Here is an 8726-nt window from a genome sequence, read left to right on the forward strand (position 1 = left end):
TTCAACGTTTTGATATACAACCCCGTCAGCTCAGTGTGAGAAACGAACTAGTTTTTCTCTTCACCACAAGCTCGGCATCTAACCTTAAGCATCAAATGTCTCTGAAACGGTGCCAGTTTTGGCATTTGACAGGAAAGCCAGAGGTGCTTTCAATGCCTTCTTAAAACTGGGGGGCGAGGTGGGGAAGGACAGAGGCGCCAGCCTGAGAAATGGTCTAGCGTACAGATCGGTCTTTGCTAATAGAACAGTCATCTTGGAGCTAGGGTGTGGCTGTGTGTTCTCTCCAATAAAAAAGCACTACTACCGTTCTCAAAAAATATTAATGAATCATTGATGCTTCTGAGCTGCTAAGTGAAAATCAGAAGGGTCACCACCACATGGATGCCCAGGAGCAGCAGTAAAGGCTCAACAAAGCAAGTATCTATTGGAGTCACTGCCCCAGGGAGCCTTGAGCAGCCAGGCCCATCCCAAGCCAATTCAACTTAATGAATCAGCGCATTCAGAGAAGACTTTATCTGGCAGAAGTGCAGTTATCTCCAAAGGAGATCCCTCCCTTGCATCCCTCCAGTTTGAGGAAGAAGTTGAGGCATAGCATGCTGGGGTGAGGGCTTCTAAATTTTATTATATATATTTTTTAAATGAGTGCTTTAGTTTAATAAGAGCCACATGTGCTTTGAGAGGAAAGGGATGCAAGGAGGATTCCTGGGATGTGCATCTTCTTTGCAGCCAGGCTTCAGCCTGGAGGCTAAATCTTCCTTTCCTCTCCTGCTGTGCCAGTTCAGTGGGAGGTTATTTATCAGAGTGAATATACACCCCCCCCTCCGCCAATTATTGGTGGCGAAGGCATGGCTGGCTTTGTGGGGGGGGCACAAACTGTCCCCCAGCCACAAACTGTCCCCCAGCAACCCCAAAAAGGTTGATAGGTGTGTGGCGCCTTCCAGCAAGGAATGTGGGTATCGGGACAAAGACGTGATAGTAAAATAGGACCCTGTGAAGGAATGTAGGGGGGGAAAGGAGGGGGAAAGAGCAACAAAGAAAATAAAGTTGAGATTTGTGAAAAAGAAGAAGTTTTCCTCCCCCACTCATAGCATCAGAACTTGTGGACATCCCATGAAGCTGAATGTTGGAAGATTCAGGACAGAGAAAAGGAAATCCTTCTCCATGCAGTGTGTAGCAGAACTGTGGAACTCCCTCCCACAGGAAGCAGTGAGGGCCACCAACTTGGATGGCTTTAAAAGGGGATTTAAATAAATTCATGGAGGAGAAGGCTATTAATGGCTACTCGCTTTAGTGGCTTTGTTCTCCCTCCGCTGTTGTCTGAACTGCAGTTGTGCAGAGGTCCTCCATGTTTGCATTCCATAGGGATCTGGCTGGCCACTATGAGAATAGGAAGCTGGATTACTGTATATTCCTGTGTATAAGACTACTTTTTAACCCAAGAAAATCTTCTCAAAAGTCGGGGGTCATCTTATACACCGAGTCGTATTTCTTATACAGTGAGTATATCCCAAACACTATATTTTAACTGGAAAAGTTGGGAGTCGTCTTATACACCCAGTCGTCTTATACGCCGGAATATACGGTAGTTTGGATGGATCCAGCAAGACATTTATGTCTAATGGATTTGCTATACAGTATACAAAAAAAAGAGCAATAGATTTAAGATTTGACTTTACAAAAAACTGTTATAGTCACAAGTATTAACACAAAAAGTTTGATGCATCCCTACAGGAAAAGGAAAGGCATGATGTTAAAAGAATGATAGCTGTAGGTTCGTGTCCACACTCTTGCAGGGGCGGAGGCAGCACTTTTGGAGTTGCAGGGGAGGCAAGGAAGGGGGGGGGGGGACAAGAAGGTAGACAGAGGGTATTTCAGGTTTATGGCACAGCAACCACTAAGTCACATTGCACCACAATTACCAGAGTTGTTTGTGTTATTTGCATGCCACCCTTTCCCCTGACTGGGGATTGGTTTACACCAATTAATTAATTAATTAAAACTTACCGTACTAGTTAAAAAAAAACTAATCTATTAAAATCCTGATAATAAAAACAGCACAGCACTGTTAAAAGCCCTTTTTTTAAAAAAAAAAAACCCCACAAACGCATTCAGTTCCCAAGAGCCTGACAGAATGAAACAGGCTTTACCTGTCAGCAGAAAGACAACAAGGAGGGAGCCAGTCTAGCTTCTCCAGGAAGGGAGCTGCAAAATCTGGGACTAGCCACCAAGAAGGCCCTCTCCCATGTCCTTAACAAGTGGGTCTCTGAGGGTGGTGGGACTGAGAGATGATTCTTCCCTGAAGATCTCAGAGCCTGGGTAGGTTTGTATGGGAGAATATGGTCCTTCAGACAGCCTGCACCTAAGCTATATATGTATATATGTATAGGTATTAACCAGCAGTTAGAATTGCACTTGGAAACAGGCTGAAAGCCAGTGGAGCTGCTGTAACAAGCGAGTCATATAAGCTGCCCCGGTCACCAATTTGACAGCAGCTGTTTGAGCCAGCTGGAGTTTCCGAGCTCTTTTCCAAAGGCAGCCCCATGCAGAGGGCATTACAGTAATCCAAACAGGGTGCAAGGAAGACGTGTGCCAATGTGTCAAGAGTTTTTGCAAACGCTGCCAAGTTATTTTGTCAATGACTTGCTCCCAATAATCCAAACAGCCTTTCGAAAAGAAGATGACCAGCAAACCAAACTTGGAAATCCAGATTAAATGTCTCAATCAGCATTGGTCACATCTGTTGTGACCCACACATTCAAGGTATTGTTACACCACTTTTAACAGTCACAAGGCTTCCCCCAAGACTTTTGGGAACTGTAGTGTGTTAATGGTACTAAGTGTAGGTAGCTCCATGAGGGGTCTCCTAACATCTCTTGGTGCCCCTCAACGTACTACAGTTCTCAGGATTCTTTCAGGAGCAGCCATGACTGTTAGTGGAATAAATGGTGTTTTCGTTGGGAATTACAGAATCCGTTGCGCTTGAGGATTACAGCAACATGTGTTTTGATGCCAAGGCATACACGAAGGTGGGGCTTTCCCATTAGAAATTATAGGTAAGTCAAGTCAAGAAGAAGAAGAGTTTGGATTTGATATCCCACTTTATCACTACCCGAAGGAGTCTCAAAGCGGCTAACAATCTCCTTTCCCTTCCTCCCCCACAACAAACACTCTGTGAGGTGGGTGGGGCTGAAAGACTTCAAAGAAGTGTGACTAGCCCAAGGTCACCCAGCAGCTGCATGTGGAGGAGCGGAGACGCGAACCCAGTTCCCCAGATTACGAGTCTACCGCTCTTAACCACTACACCACACTGGCTCTCCAGTACATCCAGAGGAATTACTGTACATCCATTTCTCTGGGGGACATACCTGCCTATTTGGGAGTGGGAGCCTTTGATCAAGTGTGGCACATGAAGGGGAGCGAAGGGGAGATCCCAAGAATCAAACCTGGCATTTGAAACTCAAAGGGTGCTCTGGCTGAAGCTGAAGAAGGGAAGAGGAAGGTGAGGAGGCTCCTGTCTGTGCCAAGACCACCAGTCAGACACTCTGCCTCTCCCTGCACAGCTTGGAAATGGAGCAGCTGTGAAGCGCATTGCAATACTCTTCCCAATTCAACACTTCCCCCAGGGAATATGGAGCCACTTGCAAGTTGAGATGGGGGAAGAAGCAGAAGAAAGGCAAGTTTTGGAATGTGTCTCACACACAAAGATTGGTGAACACAGGAAAAGTCAATGAGTCATGCAGCTCAGTCCAGTCAGTCACTGGGACATGCAAAAGGTCTGCAATTCACTCAAAAAGGTCTGCGGCTCACCCCCACCCCCTTGAATGGCAGCAGGCAGAAGGTCACATGCAGCCAGCCAGCCATGCAGTTTTGCATGCCCACATACAAACTGTTGTCAGCTGCTTTTATGTCCATTGAACAGAGGGCCCCAAAATTAACCTTACAGCCAGCATTTGCCCTTATGCACTACATTTCTCAGTGGTGGAACCAAGCAGGTTGGAAAGCCAGAGGCACCACCTGCCTATGGCTGGAAGCAGGGCAGCTCGTAACTTTCCACTCACCTGAGAATCAGCAGCAAGTGAAGCAGAAGCAAGAGTCCATTCCAGTGTGTTAAGCTATGTGATGCTACAAGAGGCTCTCTCCCACTCTCTCTTGGTCAAGTGTAGCCTCCACAGAGCTGCTGCAAGAGTGAGATGAGGTCTTGCAAAGGGTGGGGCCAAGGAGCCAGTTGCAGAAGGAAGGGGGAGGGCAAGAGCAGGCAGGCTCACATCTGTGCCAGTTCTTTAAAGCACGTTCTTCCACCTCCCCCCAAGAACCTGCAATGCTAAGAGCTCTGCCTGGTGGCCTGTCACTGCTAGTGGAAATGTGTGCTGTAGGAGTGCCCATAAAGGACATCAGATAACCTGGGAGGGGGGAATGAGGGGTGGGGGCAAGTGAGCACTTCTCCCAACACACTTCATGCTGCTTCACACGCATTCATAGCTGCCAAGTTTTCCCTTTTCTCGCGAGGAAGCCTATTCAGCATAATGGAAAATCCCTGAAAAAAGGGATAACTTGGCAGCTATGCACGCATTTAGTACTGAACATGCAACCCACATGGAAGTGGTCAGGACCCACACTAGTTTTCCACTGCATAGGTGGGAACTAGGAAACAACGCCCCCCCTTTTTTTCTCAAGCACGTGCGACAAGTTTGGTAACGTCTGAAAGGCCCTTTTGGAAAGGGACGTGCTGACACTCCCTGCATGTTCCCAGAGCCCTTGCAAACGGTAGTCTTGCAGAGAAAAAGCGTTAGGACACAGGAAGCGCTGACTTGGTCTATGGGCCCATCTGGTCAAAGTATTCAGAGGTAGACTGCCCCTGAACATGGAAGCCCCACACAGCCACCACAAATAATTGCCGGCGACTGACCTATCACCCGCTTCCGGCACTAATTTCTCTTAACCCCACGCGCCCTTTCAAAGCCATCGAGCTTAGCGGCCCCCGTTGCATTTTGCAGCAGTCCTAGTCCGTCTCTCCCTCTCACTGAGGAGCATTTTTCCCTTCTGGGGAAAGCATGACCGCCGCCCCAACCCACCCAAGGCTCAAGAGTGCTTGGGAGAATTTCTCTTTGGAGCAAGAGCGCTTGGCGCCCCTAGCCCCCTGCCCTGCAGCAGCCCCCTGGAAGAGTCCGGAGAGCACCCCACCCGCGCCTACAGCAGGCCATCCTCCCGGCTGGCCTCGCTCTTGCTGCCCAGCCCGGCCTCTTGGCCAGTGGCCCGAAGGAGGCAGGGCGGGCGCAGCCCCCACGAGCTGAGGCAGGCGCCACTGATAAAGGCACGTGCGTTTTGCTTGCGGGAGCTGGGGCGGAAAACCTCCCCCAAGTTCAGCCAAAAGCGGCCGGCGGGAAAGTTGCAGCGCCAAAGGAGCCCCCGAGGGCGACCCCACCCCCACCCCGGCCTCGCTCGCTCGCGGGGACACTCACAGTTGTGCGTTGCGCTCTCCGGGTGCCTCTTTGGCTCGCGCTCTGCTCTCCAACTGGCACCGCGCGCGCTTCCCAGCTCCCTAGACGCCTCCCCAACCCAGGAGCATCGCTCGGCCCTCCCGCTCCCCCACCCGCTCTTCAAGCGCCGAGGTCCGCCCCTCAGCCGAGGAAAGATTGGGCCGTGCGCCCGCACATCAAGGCCGATCCGGGAGGCGATTCGGTGGCAAGGAATGCCTGTTACTCTCTAGAGGCGGGGATTGGAAGGAGGCCTGCCCGCCCAGGTAGAATTAGTGGTTGCTCAACTCTTAAGAGGTGACTCCGAAACTGTAGGAGCCGAGCCTGAATGAGTTAGTTTCATGGGCTGACACCTTGGGAATCATCAGGCGCTGCAAACAATACAGGTGAAACTCGGAAAATTAGAATATCGTGGAAAAGTGCATTTATTTCAGTAATGCGACTTATTATTATTTTCCTTTTTCTTTTAATTTTTACAAAAGCTTTTTTTTTAAAATTCCACAGTAATAAAAAAAATAGTTACAATAATACAAAAATAAACATTGCTATTACATTTCATTAATTACATTCCATTTATAATTGACCCACCTAACGACAAATAATTACAATTATAACAAATATAGGCTTGACATATCTTGCTTTGCATGTCATGCATCTATCTCATATATTGGTTTCACCTTTAAAGTTGCATTACTGAAATTAATGCACTTTTCGACAATATTCTAATTTTCCGAGTTTCACCTTTATATGCTAAATGCAATTGCATGTTAAAATGAGACATGATTTTAAAATTAAACACGCCTTAAGTATTTCTGCCACAAGGAAGTTTTTCTATAGGTCTCCTGCATCTATGTTCTCATGCATATGGAGGTGATGTGAATGTGCATTTTTGCTGTTTGCAGCTGTTTATAGGGGACTGTGTGGCGTGTGAAACAAACATGAGATGTGTGCATGAGATGCACATGACTGCTAAACTGGATTTTTTTATTTTAAAAATGACCACTGCACATGGGATGTGAACACTATGGACTTTTCTGGGTAGTGCAGGGCCTTTTACGGTCTGGCCTGAAAGAACAGGACCAAAGGCAGCTCGCTGTGACTTGTTTGCAAAGCATTTTGAGGACAAAGTCATTTGCATACCCTGAGAACTTGACTTTGCTGTTACAGCAGGTGAATCTCAAGGGGTGTCCAGAGCACAGAGCACAGGACTAGTTATGTTGGATGAGTTTCAGTTAGTAAGGCTCAAGGATGTGGACAAGGTGCTCGGATCAGGACAACCACTTGTACCCTGGAAACTTCATTCCATAACCTCTCTAACCTCTCCCACGCTGCCATTTCAATATTATAACACCAACAAAATGTTGGTACCAAAGCAAGGTAGAATCATGACGTCTTGAACTGAGACAATTCTATTACAGCAGGCAGGTTTCATATGTCATAGACCTACCCATACACAGTGGTGGAGCTTCATGCTCCGGCACAGTGGGGGGCAGAGAGCAGGCTGGGGTGCGACTGGTGCATGTCCCAGGGGCGTGGCGTGCTGCCCGTAGGGCCGTGGCACCCAGCACGGGCAGGAGGGCAGTGACGATGGCACCCCTCTGGGATCGCACTGCCAGGGGCGATGCGCTCCCCCCCCCCCGCACTCCTCTTTCTCTGCCAGTGCCCATACACATAGGGTTCAGAAACTAAACCGGAGGCAAAAAAAATGCTTTGGTATGACATTGGAGCAGCAGAGCTGGCCCACCCATGAGGCAAGGTAAAGCAGCCACCTCAGGCAATTCCGCCACAGGTGCCCTGCCTGCCCCACCACAGAGTGGAACAGCATTGTTTGTTGGTCTCCCCTGCCTTGCAGAACTATCAGTAGTTTGTGGGTTGGGTTCAAGCTTTAGGTTTATGCAATTAGAGTAGATGAGTGGGGAGTGCCTGGTGTTGCCTGGGGAATTTGTAGAAACCAAAAAATACGGTACTGCGATTTTCAAATGGCCAGTGCAATCTGTGAGTTTGGACCCATCATGCTGAAAGCTGGTTGAAGTCATGCCAAGGTCTCATCTTGGTTCACCGTTTTGAATCAGAATATATTCAATCTGATTTCGATGTTGCCCATCGAAAGAGAGGTAGTCCTTGAGGTATTGTGGTCCATGAGCCATTTAAAGCTTTAAAGGTCAAAACCAGCACAGTGAATCTGGCCCGGAAACTACCGGTAACTGGCAGCCAGTGCAGTTGGGCCAGGATCAATGTAATACAGTGGTACCTCGACTTACGAACGACTCGACAACCAAATTTTTCGACTTACGAATGGGGCAAATGGTCGCGCGCTTACGAATGTCTCGACATCCGAAAGGAAACTGCGGCGGTTTTAGATAGGGATTTTTCAACTTAAGAATTTTTAGATAGGGTTGCTTCGACTTATGAATTTTTCCGTTTCCAATGCATTCCTATGGGAAATCAAGTTTCCAATGGCGCTTTTCGACTCACGAATTTTTTGACCTACGTATCTGCATGAACCATTTATTTGTTCTTAGCAAGTAGGAGGTCTTTCTTTAATGGCATACCCAGGCACATCACAAATGTGCTTTGTCACATTGCAGGGAGATGAGTCAGCAAAACTATCAGCTGAAGAGCACTACAGAGGAGAGAGGCAGGCCTGAAGTTCCTGTCAATATTTTGGGGGAAAGCCCCATGCATCAGTCCTTCTGGGCAGCTGCCTAATGAGGTGATCACTGTCTAATCATGAAACATACACAGAACTGGAGAAGGAAGTTGGAAATGACAATCCTTCCCTTTTTCTCTTTCTCCTTTTATCGAGATTCCTTTTTCTTTTTCTGTCTCTTTTTCTGGGAAGGGAAGTTATCAGAAATGGTATCCATGGCACTTACTCAAAAATCCAAAAATTTGGTTACGTTCAATGTCAGACAATATGGTATCCATATTTTTTCCCCTTTTTCTAACTTGGCATATGTGTGACATTTTTAGGTAAGCATCACTTGGGTAGGTTCTCTTTCTATACATTTTTTGGTTTACATGGGCAATGAGAGAAGGTTGAGATTCGTTTGCATGTGTGGAAGGGAATCCAATGCACTATTAAAGTGCCTAACGGCCTCAAAAGAACCCTGGGAACAATCACATGCTATGGTACTGGGAATTGTATTTCTGTGGGGATTCTTTGGGGGAAGCCATGTGGGGGGAGGAAATCTGGGGGAGGAAATGTGGGGGGAGGAATTCTGCGACTTTCTTTGAATCGCTTGGCTTGGA

The 8726-nt window shown here is 47.8% G+C and overlaps 1 protein-coding gene across 3 annotated transcripts in view; it reads right to left on the bottom strand.

Moving 5' to 3' along the window:
* The window catches only part of PLS3 (plastin 3), a 73026-nt gene extending 67440 nt beyond the window's left edge, over positions 1–5586 (bottom strand). Inside the window, exon 1 of one of the 3 annotated variants that reach the window (XM_035112551.2) lies at positions 5460–5586. The gene's annotated coding sequence lies outside the window, so the exon portion shown is untranslated. Of the gene's footprint in view, positions 1–4058; positions 5084–5459 lie in introns of those variants that run through there. The other 2 variants (XM_060270329.1, XM_035112553.2) reach the window with 2 other exon arrangements.
* Positions 5587–8726: the final 3140 nt, after the last annotated feature.

Source organism: Zootoca vivipara, chromosome Z, assembly GCF_963506605.1.
Source record: "Zootoca vivipara chromosome Z, rZooViv1.1, whole genome shotgun sequence".
NCBI classification, from domain to species: Eukaryota; Metazoa; Chordata; class Lepidosauria; order Squamata; family Lacertidae; genus Zootoca; species Zootoca vivipara.